Source organism: Phaseolus vulgaris, unplaced genomic scaffold (genome assembly GCF_000499845.2).
Source record: "Phaseolus vulgaris cultivar G19833 unplaced genomic scaffold, P. vulgaris v2.0 scaffold_743, whole genome shotgun sequence".
In the NCBI taxonomy this organism is placed as follows: domain Eukaryota; kingdom Viridiplantae; phylum Streptophyta; class Magnoliopsida; order Fabales; family Fabaceae; genus Phaseolus; species Phaseolus vulgaris.
In genome coordinates this window covers 1-10,523 of record NW_027174311.1, presented here as the reverse complement: position 1 = coordinate 10,523, position 10,523 = coordinate 1, and the positions used below count along the sequence as shown (strand labels likewise).

The 10,523-nt window shown below is 30.8% G+C and overlaps 1 pseudogene; it reads right to left on the bottom strand.

Annotated features, from left to right (window-relative positions):
* Positions 1–549: 549 nt before the first annotated feature.
* Positions 550–3,799, bottom strand: LOC137817695 (isocitrate lyase 2-like; annotated as a pseudogene).
* Between the last annotated feature and the right edge of the window lie 6,724 nt (positions 3,800–10,523).

Genomic DNA, 10,523 nt, shown 5'->3' with positions numbered 1-10,523 from the left:
ATTTTGTACCGTGTACCCAGGATGATTATCCATTTATAGAGGGACTTTGAGCCTTCGACCATACGGATGATTAAGCAAGATCCAATCCCTTCTAATTGTCATTTAGGACATGTAATGTGGTTTGTTATGTTAATTGGCATTGTTTATGCCTAACATTATTGGAAAACATGAATGTGCGGGATGCCGATAGCCCAAAAGGACATTCAAGACGATACTAACCGAGACGCCGAATATGTCCCACCATCTATGTGTCAAGAGTTCTCTCGACATCCGGTAGTAAAAAAGTATATCCATTACATTTCAAAAAAATAATGGTATTCACACATTTTGGAAAACAAATGATAATGAACGTACTATCTCTTCTTTAATTATTTATTTTAAAGAGAAACACTTATTTTCTATTAATAGTTTATTCATTGATTACCAACTAAACTATAAAAAGTTAGTTTATTATTTTAATTGATTGGTCTCAGCCGAGCTAATTGAACAACACCAATATTTTCAGCATTGTTTTATGTTTTGGATAGAAACAAATATTCTTTGTGCTCCTTGTCCACAAATGCATGTCCAAATACACACTAATTAAAATATGTTCAACAGAAAGAGTAAAACAAAGTACAAAAGGAAATCAAATTTTCCTTGTTCTCTTTGCTTAAGAGTCTGAACAAGTAAGAAATATAAGAAGTTATGCATCGAAAAATAGCAGAATAAGTTTGAATGGCCAGTTTAATTGTTAAGGACATCATCTATTCCAATCCAACAGAGGAATTGGTGAAGCTGGCCAAAATTCCAGCTTCAGCAGCATAGTTAAGCAGAAGTAGAACTTTCACATTCTGGCCTTAGCAACCACAATACTGCCTCTATCAATGTCAACAGCTCCTGGCCTAGTCCATGATTCTTTAAACTGATCTTCAGTTACTCCTACAAAACTCAAGGGAAAAAAAAGTTTGGTTTTGACATTCTGTGAGTATAAACATCTTTTTATCTCAATTAATTAGAAATCTTTCTAGGTATAATTTTCAAAACATTATCACAAAAGTCAATGATCTTATTGATGCATGATGTGTTGTTAGTGTGTATAATAGTGTATGACTGCCTTTTCCCATTGCAGCAGTTGAAGCCACACCTCCTTGAACAGTCTTGAGGTTCTGTCATAGTAGTTAGCACCAGCCCATTTCTGGTGGGCAAGTGTGTCAACCCCATTGTTCCTCTCTCTCTCTGAATCCTCTCCACATAAGCCAGCATGCCCTGTTGGCAAGTCTCTTGAAAATGTTTGAATGATGAGTGCATTAGAATGCAAACCTCCAACTGTGATGACTGCACACATCCCAACTTTGCAATCTTGGGAATGAAGTCTCTCATTTGCTCATCACTCATGCCAGAGGCATCCCAGTTGAAGTGGAGAAGGTTGTACCCCAGCATCATCTCAGGGTACTTTGATCTAACCCCTCAGCAACTCTGTGCACTCAGCCACATTGGGGCTTGCGTTTCCATCCATATCACATCAGCATGTGGAGCAAAGGCCCAACTCTTAAACTGATGCTGTTACAGACCCTTTGACCTGTAAACCCTTCTCTAGTCCTAGGCAAGTCCCAGTCCCAAAACAGGTTCCTCACTCCTAACCTCTCAGCAATCTCCCTACCTTCCTCATTGGAAGGCACCTTTCGTAACTTGAATGGGCATCCACTCATTCAAATTCCTTCTCTTCTCTTCCTCTCCAATGTTCTGCCTCCCAATTGCTTCCACAACTGCTTCTGAGAGAGTCTTCAACTGTGCCTTTGACAGCCACTCATCCTCCAAGCCTGAAGCTCAGCTCCACTTTTCCAGCAGCCATGTCTTTTGCCATAGGAGTTGCCAAGCTCTTTCCCCTAAGGTTTGGGTTGGTCACACCCAAGATAAATTGGTGGTCCCTAGTGTCAATGTTAGATTGAACCCATATTAGCAGCTTCTTGCATTCTGTTCTAGCCACCAAAACAGTTTCCACCCCCATGACATCCAACTGAAGCCTTGCTGCCACGAGCCTATTGATGTGTTCACTGATGGCCAACCAGAACTTTCCCTGCCATGTGGCACACTTTTTGGTCACGGAAGACTGGTCCTCAATGTGGATGCCAGCAGCGCCTCTCTCCACAAAGAGCTTGCAAAGCTTCACAGTTGCTGTGGTTCCACCAAAACCTGTGTCACCATCAGCTATAATTGGTCTCAAGTAATCAACATAAGGGGTCCTTGCCCTCTCTTCCCTGCTCATGTTCATTCTCTCCTCTTTTTGTTTCCTATCATGGTATTGCTGAGCGAAGAAGAGGTGCTCAACCTTGTTGGGGACAGTGTCATAAGGGTAATCAGCAAGGTCAGGGCCTGGCTCATTGGTGGTGGTATGAGTGGCCGAACACTGCCACCCTGAGACATAGATGGTGTCCAAGTGTTTGGCCATCTGAGTGACCTGAACAGGATCAAGTGCACCAAAAGTCCTCGAGGCTGTGCCATTGGCTTGGTGGTTCTTCAGAATGCGCCATAGCTTTTTGGCCATCTCATCTGAGCCATAGGTTTGTCTGAGGTTACCTCGTAGGGACACCACATCTCTAGCTGAGTATGGTCTTTTGGTTAGCTTGAACCTCTCAGAGTTCCACCATGCTTGCACCTCTGCCACTTCGGCTTCAAACCTGGCTTCTTCTTCCACTATCTGTTCATGTGTAATTTGCATTAGCATTCTTATATAATAGCATGCATTAGAGACACCAATCACAGAATAGGAATAATTTCCTTGGAGACACCAATCACAGAATAGGAATCATTTCCTCCCATAAGACAACCCTGATACCTTTTTCTTGCCCATGATTGTAAAATAAAAGACTCTTATTTTTCCTTAAGAAATCAAAAAAGTTATATTTGCAATTTACATTCTGCAAATGCTAGACAAAAATGTTTGAAACAAAGATTATGGTATAAAATACTAAAACTAAAAGAGGTCTGTATAGTACAATAATCTTGTACTTTTCAAACAATGATATTCTTAACACAGTAATCCAAAAACTACCAATTTATCAATAGACAGAATTGACACGTTCTCCTTGGGAAAAAATGGATTGAACTCTTAACTTTTCCATCTCTGACTAGGGACCAAAACTAAGAAAACAATGACGAAAGCATATTCAGAATCAGATTCCGACTTAGTCACTATTTAGTGAAAACCATAACATAACATGGCACAGATCCTTTTTCAGACCAAACAAGATTGCTGCCAATTTGGGTCATTTGTTTGCACAATGTTCAGAGTTCGGACATATGTTAAAAAAGGGGAAAATAAAAGTAAAAGCCCACCAGGGGATCCTTTCTGTTTCGTGCGTGCAGCACAATGTAACATTAAATTTTGCAGAAGCTGGAGCTAGTCATTCAACTGGCAAAACATGCATTATATAAATTTTATCCAACTCAAATTCAAAATAAGTTTGTCATATAACAACATTCTGCTAAAGTTGGCCTTATCACTCAAAGAAAAGTTCAATTAGTTTGCATGAAACTAGTTGTTGCACACAAGCGAAGTTCAAGAACTGAGGAAAGCAAATAAACTGAAGAAAGCAAAGCAGAGCAAAAGTGCAGGGAATTATTGAGCTTACGGATGAAGGCATGAAGAGTGATGAAGCCATGGTCAGAACTCTTTCTTTTTTGGGTAAATGATATAACTTGAACAATTTTGAGAAGCTCAAGAAAAAGGTCATCAATTTATACAACAAGAGGGTCACTATCTTGATCATGTCCTTGAAAGAATGGTGAGTTAGAAGAGACTACGGAAAAGAGAAACAAACAAAAACCAAGAAAGTTGATCTGATCACAATGTCTTGAGTTATTTTTCTTCCTTCAGAAATTCGGAAACATGGCTCTTGAAAGCTGCATGTGCAAGCACGTATGGTGGTGGAACTTTGCTAACGCTCATATTTGTCATCTTCCATTTAGTATGATGTCAATCACAACACTGATCTGTTTTGAAGTGCATTCCCATTATCTTGAAACACCAATAATTTCTACAGAATGTCATATTTAGTTGTAATTATGAATTCACAATTTTGATCATATAAATTACTTTTTATTGAAAAATCACTTGAAAAGAATAAAATTTGTGTTTTTAATTATTAGTAAACCATTAACATCTGATATAACAAAATTAAAGTACATGGGTTGAAAATAATTTTGACATTATAAACTCACCAAATTGTAAGAGGTTCACATAAAAGCAACTACGTATGTGAAGACAAATAAAAGAGATAGATTTCGTGCAATTCAGTGTTTTATCCTAGTCACAGCCTGGTTTTGACTTCTACGGCAAGGTTGCTACAGTCCAATACCGTGATGAAAATCACACAAGAAACTTGACGATTGTCGTTTTTTTTTCCAACGATTGCCCTTACACACTCTTGAGCCAGTTTTATGGGTTGAGTTAGGCTTAAAGTCCACTCTTTTCGTAATATGGTATCATAGCCATTTTCGAGCCCTATCCTAGCGAGTGTTTGTGTTGGGCCTATCGTGCCACCCGCTATCGGGCCGCTATCGGACCACCCATAATATATAGTCCACGCACGAGCTTCTATCTATCACTCTCGGCGTGAGGGGGGTGTGTTGGGTGCAAACCTCAACTCTATGAGCCGGTTTTATGGGGTTGAGTTGGGCTTAAAGTCCACTTCGTAATATATTACATTCAAAATAAAAGGAAACTTTTTCAAAATATCCAAAATATATAATACCTAGGTTTTCTATACATTTGGATGATCTTACTCTTTTGTTTCCATTAAAAAAATATGATCATACTAGCTTAAAGATATATTATGAGAAAGCTAACTAAAATAAATAAATAACACAATGCATATTCATTTTATCTATCAATAATGGTAGTTTGTTGTGATTCTCATCCCAATTGAGAACCTATATACTCAATGTTAACTTTTTGAAAAACTTTTAAAAGTAGAGACTTCTCTCAAATTCACAAGAGTCAACAAAAGTTTCATTAACTATGACCACCTTAAATCTTCATCTATGTGATTTCAATTTTTTTTTAAAGTGACTCGATACATAAACTATATCAACAAATATAATCTTACCTCCTTGATAGTATAATTGATTCATATAAATCAATCACATGTGATTTAAGATCAATCTCACACTTGTGATGATGATATAACCACCAATATCATATTGTTGGAGATTTCACATTGATTAAGAATAAATCAACTTATGATATATAAATAGAATACAATTTTTACCTTACAAGTCAATTTTATAATGATTAGACATAAATATATTGGGGTAAGGGTGAGTTAAACATAAACCTATTTACTAAAAATAATATAGAATCACCTATATATGGTTTAACACTAAATCACCTAAGTTAGTTTTGTAAAGATGAGTTGAATATAAACCTATTTAATGTGAATAATATAACATCAGTCATATGTGAATCTAATATTGAATCACATATATGTCATTTCTTTTAAATCTTGTTTTCTATAAATAGTGTTAACTTTTTTTTTTAATTTGTTCATATATATTAAAAGCATATTTAATAATATAAATATTTTCTAGTTTTTAATTGATTATTAATATCTTTAGTGTGATAAATTAAAATGATTATTATTATTACATGTTAAATTATTTATTATAGTTAATAATTGAAACTTAATTTGTAAATAATAATTTAATTTATAATAGTACTATATATTTGTTAAATTATCTCTCAAAGAATGTAAGTAATGATTTAAGTAATTTTTTGTTCAATACTTAACAATTGGTAATTTGATTTGATGAAATACTTTTCTTATCTTATTCAAGTAAATATATGTATGAGGGAAAAAAAATTAGATCAACATATGTATGACAATCTAAATTTTAGTTAGCGCTAAAGTTGAATGTGGACAGTTACATTTTATAATACTCCCTTCAGGTATTAAACAGGTACTTTTAATTTAGTTTATTGTATAAAAAGTTTAAAATAATGCTATTAATGTACCAAATTTATTTTTATTATATAGTTAGTGACTTTATTTATTTAATAAAAAAACACATACATATAAGAGTAAACAAGAAAAAATAGTTAATTCTTTATAAAAAACACAAAATGTTTTATAAATAGGGATAAAGTATAATAAAGAGGAATTATTATATCTAAAAATAATTATGGTTGAGAAGATGAATTTAATAAATAACTAAAATTTATTTAGGTATTGTAATATTATTTTTAAATGTTTATATATGCTTTTATAATCAAATATTTTCACATTTAGTTTTAGTGAACATTTTAATCAGTTGTACCAATATGATCCTGTAGCGATGCATTATAGCGCAGTCTTTTTTGTTAAAAGAAATATATACTGTTATATATATTATATTATATTATTATATTAATTATATTATATTTATTATATTATATTATATATTTATATATATAGTAAACTTTTTTTAATTTAAAAAATCATATTATTAATTATTAAATAAATATAAATTTTAAAGATAACAATTTTTAAAAATTAGTTTATAAATTTTATTAATAAAAATTATTTAAATACCAATAATTTTAGTAGTATCTAATTTATTTAATATAATAACTAATTATTTTTATTTATAAAATTAATTTTTATTTAATAATTTTCAATAAAATAAAGACATAGTCGTATATTTTTATTTTTTTAAAAAATACGTTTGACTTTTGATTCTATAAAAAGTTATAGTCCTTTAATTATTTATTTTATTTTTAGTATCTACAATATTATTTTTAATTTTTAAAAAAAAACATTTATCAGATACTAAAACTAAATTATCTACATATTATAGGAACTAAACAAACGAGTAAACATATTAGAATGGCTAAAATAAAATAACAAAGATGTAAACAAAAACAGAAATTTTATAAGGAGTAAAAGTCAAACAATTTTTTAAGTATAAAAAACAAAACATAAATATAATTATACTTTAAGAATCAAAACATATGAGAATCTGAAAAAACATATATAATTATACTTTAAGAAAGGCTAACATTTAATAGATAAAATTTAAACTCAAATAATCAAATATGAAAAATAATCTTCCATCTTCAAACTTTTGAGAAATTAAAATTTTGTGACCAAATGATAATTAGAGTTTGTGAAATGGTTTGTAAGAGGGTGTGATTTGGATTTGTTGAATACAAAACGGGAAAAAAAAGTATGGGATTCTTATATGATGAACTGTGTCTTTTCTTCTTGGGACAAGTAACATATAACATGCTTACTTGCTAGAACAAAATGGAAACTATAATTGTGGAAATATAGCAATCAGAGTGGTCCCTAGACATGGATGTTTCTCAGGTTTCTTGTGAGTTTGAATTACAACTTTTATTCCTCTCAAACATATCTAACTAGTAATCTATTATCCAATCCCATAAGTGCACGAATGATAATATTTTTATTTGCTACGTGCTTATATATGTTTGGATGAACCAATGGTGATCCTGTTTTTTTTTCATCATTAATTAAATTAATTTTTCTTTTTTCTTTTAAGGGGATCGAGATTGTTCATGTGGCTTTTCAAAATATTGAATGGGTTGGTGAAGATACCTAAAAATCTATATTTAAAGTACTTCAAAAAATATATGAATTAATAAATTTACTTTTGCCACAAATATATTTACAATTTTGTTTGTTTTTAAAATTTTAATATTCATGAATATCCACAAAAATGTGGAAACAGGCATAAAAAAATTGAGGATATCTATGCATGTATGAACAAGGACAGAACAAATTTTCATCTAACAAGTGGCATGATGAGGAATATTATTCATGTTTTAGTATCTTATTTTATCACCCGCCTGATTTTAGGAGTATATTAAAATTATGAAAAATTATAATTGTATTTTCATTTAAAATATTATATAAAAAATAAAGTAATTTAATTATTTATTTATCTAATTATTATATTTAAAATTACGTTTCTATGATTTTTCTTAACATATTTTGATCAGGCTAAACTTTTTCTAATATATATTTCAATTTTAATTTTTTTTCTTGTCTCCATGTAGTTTAGAAATTCGCAACATGCATGATTAGCTGAGAAAAGATAAATATTTTATGAGTATTTCCTTCCTGATAGCAATTTAGAATATCTTTAAACATCTTCATCTCATTTTCTTTTTAAGGATAGAGTTTCTTAGGAAGTAAGATGTTATATAGGTACTAGAAGCTAATATTTATTTGAATTAGGTTATGAGACTAGAGAGAGACAAAACTAGTATAAATATAATATATTTTTCTCTTGGAAATCCATTCAGCATAATTTCTAAAAAAAAAAAATTTGAACTTTTTAAATGTTTTGAAAGGATGTTTTGTGTAGTGGAATTCTTTAAATGAGTTATACTTTCAATGAATTGTGTGGCGTGGAAAACATGGATGAGATGATATATAAATTATGTCAAAAGTGATTATGTGATAAGATATGATGGATTGAAAATGAATTGTTATGGTATAATGTAAAAGTTAGAAGTTAAAGAGAAGTTATTAGTGAGTGGAAGATGCATAGTACGAGTATAAAGTTTAACAGATTGAATATATATTTAAGTTTTACTAATATGAGGATTAAGTTAAAAAAATTGAATACTCACTAATATAAATATTAAGTTAAATTTTTTATGTATATTAATTTTTATTAATAATTTAAGTCATATAGATGAAATATCAGATAATGAAAGTTAATGGAGATTTTTTTACCGTCTAATCCATGAGTAAAAAAATCATTGGTCAAATTTGCAAATTAATAATTTCACTCTTTAAATAAATACATTATATTTATCAATTTGCAAGTGCAAAGTTTGATGTAATTTATTTAGACTTAAAAATAAAATAAAAATAATATTGGTTGAAAATAAATACATCATACCATTTAAATTTTTTTAAAGATTAAAATTGCAATCATTTGGAGAATATTTATAATGTTGTATTTTAGATCACTCCTAAATGGGCTTAACATTCCAATAATTAGGAGTTCATATGCAATTGCAGCCAGAATCTTTTATATGTTTCATATTTACTCGATGTAGGACTAGCAAGTAGATAAGTTTTTTCCCTTGAACCTGAAGCTAGAGTATTGTCTAATAGCAATCTCTAACATTTTCTTTTATTCTCGTTATGATTAGTTAAATTTTGTTAAAATTTTAATTTCCTTAATGAGAGCTTCATAAGAAGTTTTGTAGAGTGCAAGTTGTTATGTGAAAGAATATATACTAGTAGGATTGTATTAAAAATTAAAGCATTTGCAAGGAGGTAGCAATCTAGCATTCCATCCAAATCTATTCTACTTGGAAGAGGTGTTATAGACTATAAGGGATATTGTATGTCTATGTAACATATCAATAGCATTTTTTTTATCTAATAATGTTCAGGCAGCATTAAGCAAAACTGTTTTTTGTGGCTAGATGAATACACCTAAATACCATTAGGAAAATAATTTGTTGTGCCCTTAAAGAATGAAAAAGAAGAAGGATGATATTGAGTTATCTGTAATTGGTGGAGAAATGGTGATGCATGTTGATCTATAAATGCAACTCGCTCTAATGACAGATGTGAAACATGTAAAACGAAGAATGAAGAAAAACAGAGAGAAGAGAGAAAGTAAGAAAAAGATAAAAAAGAGAAAATATGAACTATTATTATTGATTAAGGAAAGAGGGTACAACTGATATATATAAAACCAGAAACATTCGCATAAGTGAGTTTAAAAAGAGTTAGGCAAATCAATTTTTTATTTCTGATTTGAATTAAAATATTTATAAAGCTGATAATAAATATTCTAAAAAACCAACAATCACTCACACTTGGATTTTCTCTAAAGAAACACTCTTTTTATTGTATTTCTCTATTGTATTTTTTCTGTGGTGCATATTACAATTGAGAGAGCATCCTATTTATAGGCTTTAGGAAACTCTTCTAGAAAAATCTTCATTATGACCTTAAAATCTCACTCACAACTTTTGATCTTTCATCTATCCAAACTTTCATTCTACTATTTTCTATGAACTTCTAATTTTAAATCTCACAAATTACATTTAAATTTTATTCAACAAAACTCCCCCATAAACTTAAATGTTTCTACCATCCATCATGTCAATCATATTCTTGTATTTGTCGAAAAGTACTTTCGGTAGCAGTTTTGTGAAGATATCCGCAACTTGATCTTGACTTGCAACATGCACCAATTCCACACTTCCTTTCTTCACGTGATCATGATAAAGTGAAAACGAACGTTAATGTGTTTTGTTTCTTTCATGGTTCATTGGGCTCTTTGCCAACTCAATTGTTGATTTGTTGTCAACTTGAATCATGGTTGTACTAGTTGCTTTAGCTCCATCTTGCTCAACAAATTTCTAAGTCATATCGTATGACATACACACCAAGATGTTGCCACATATTCAGCTTCACACGTCGATAGCGTCACGATCGATTGCTTCTTTGAAAGCCAAGAAAATGTTGTGTTGCGCATAAAGAATACATATTCTGATGTACATTTTCGAT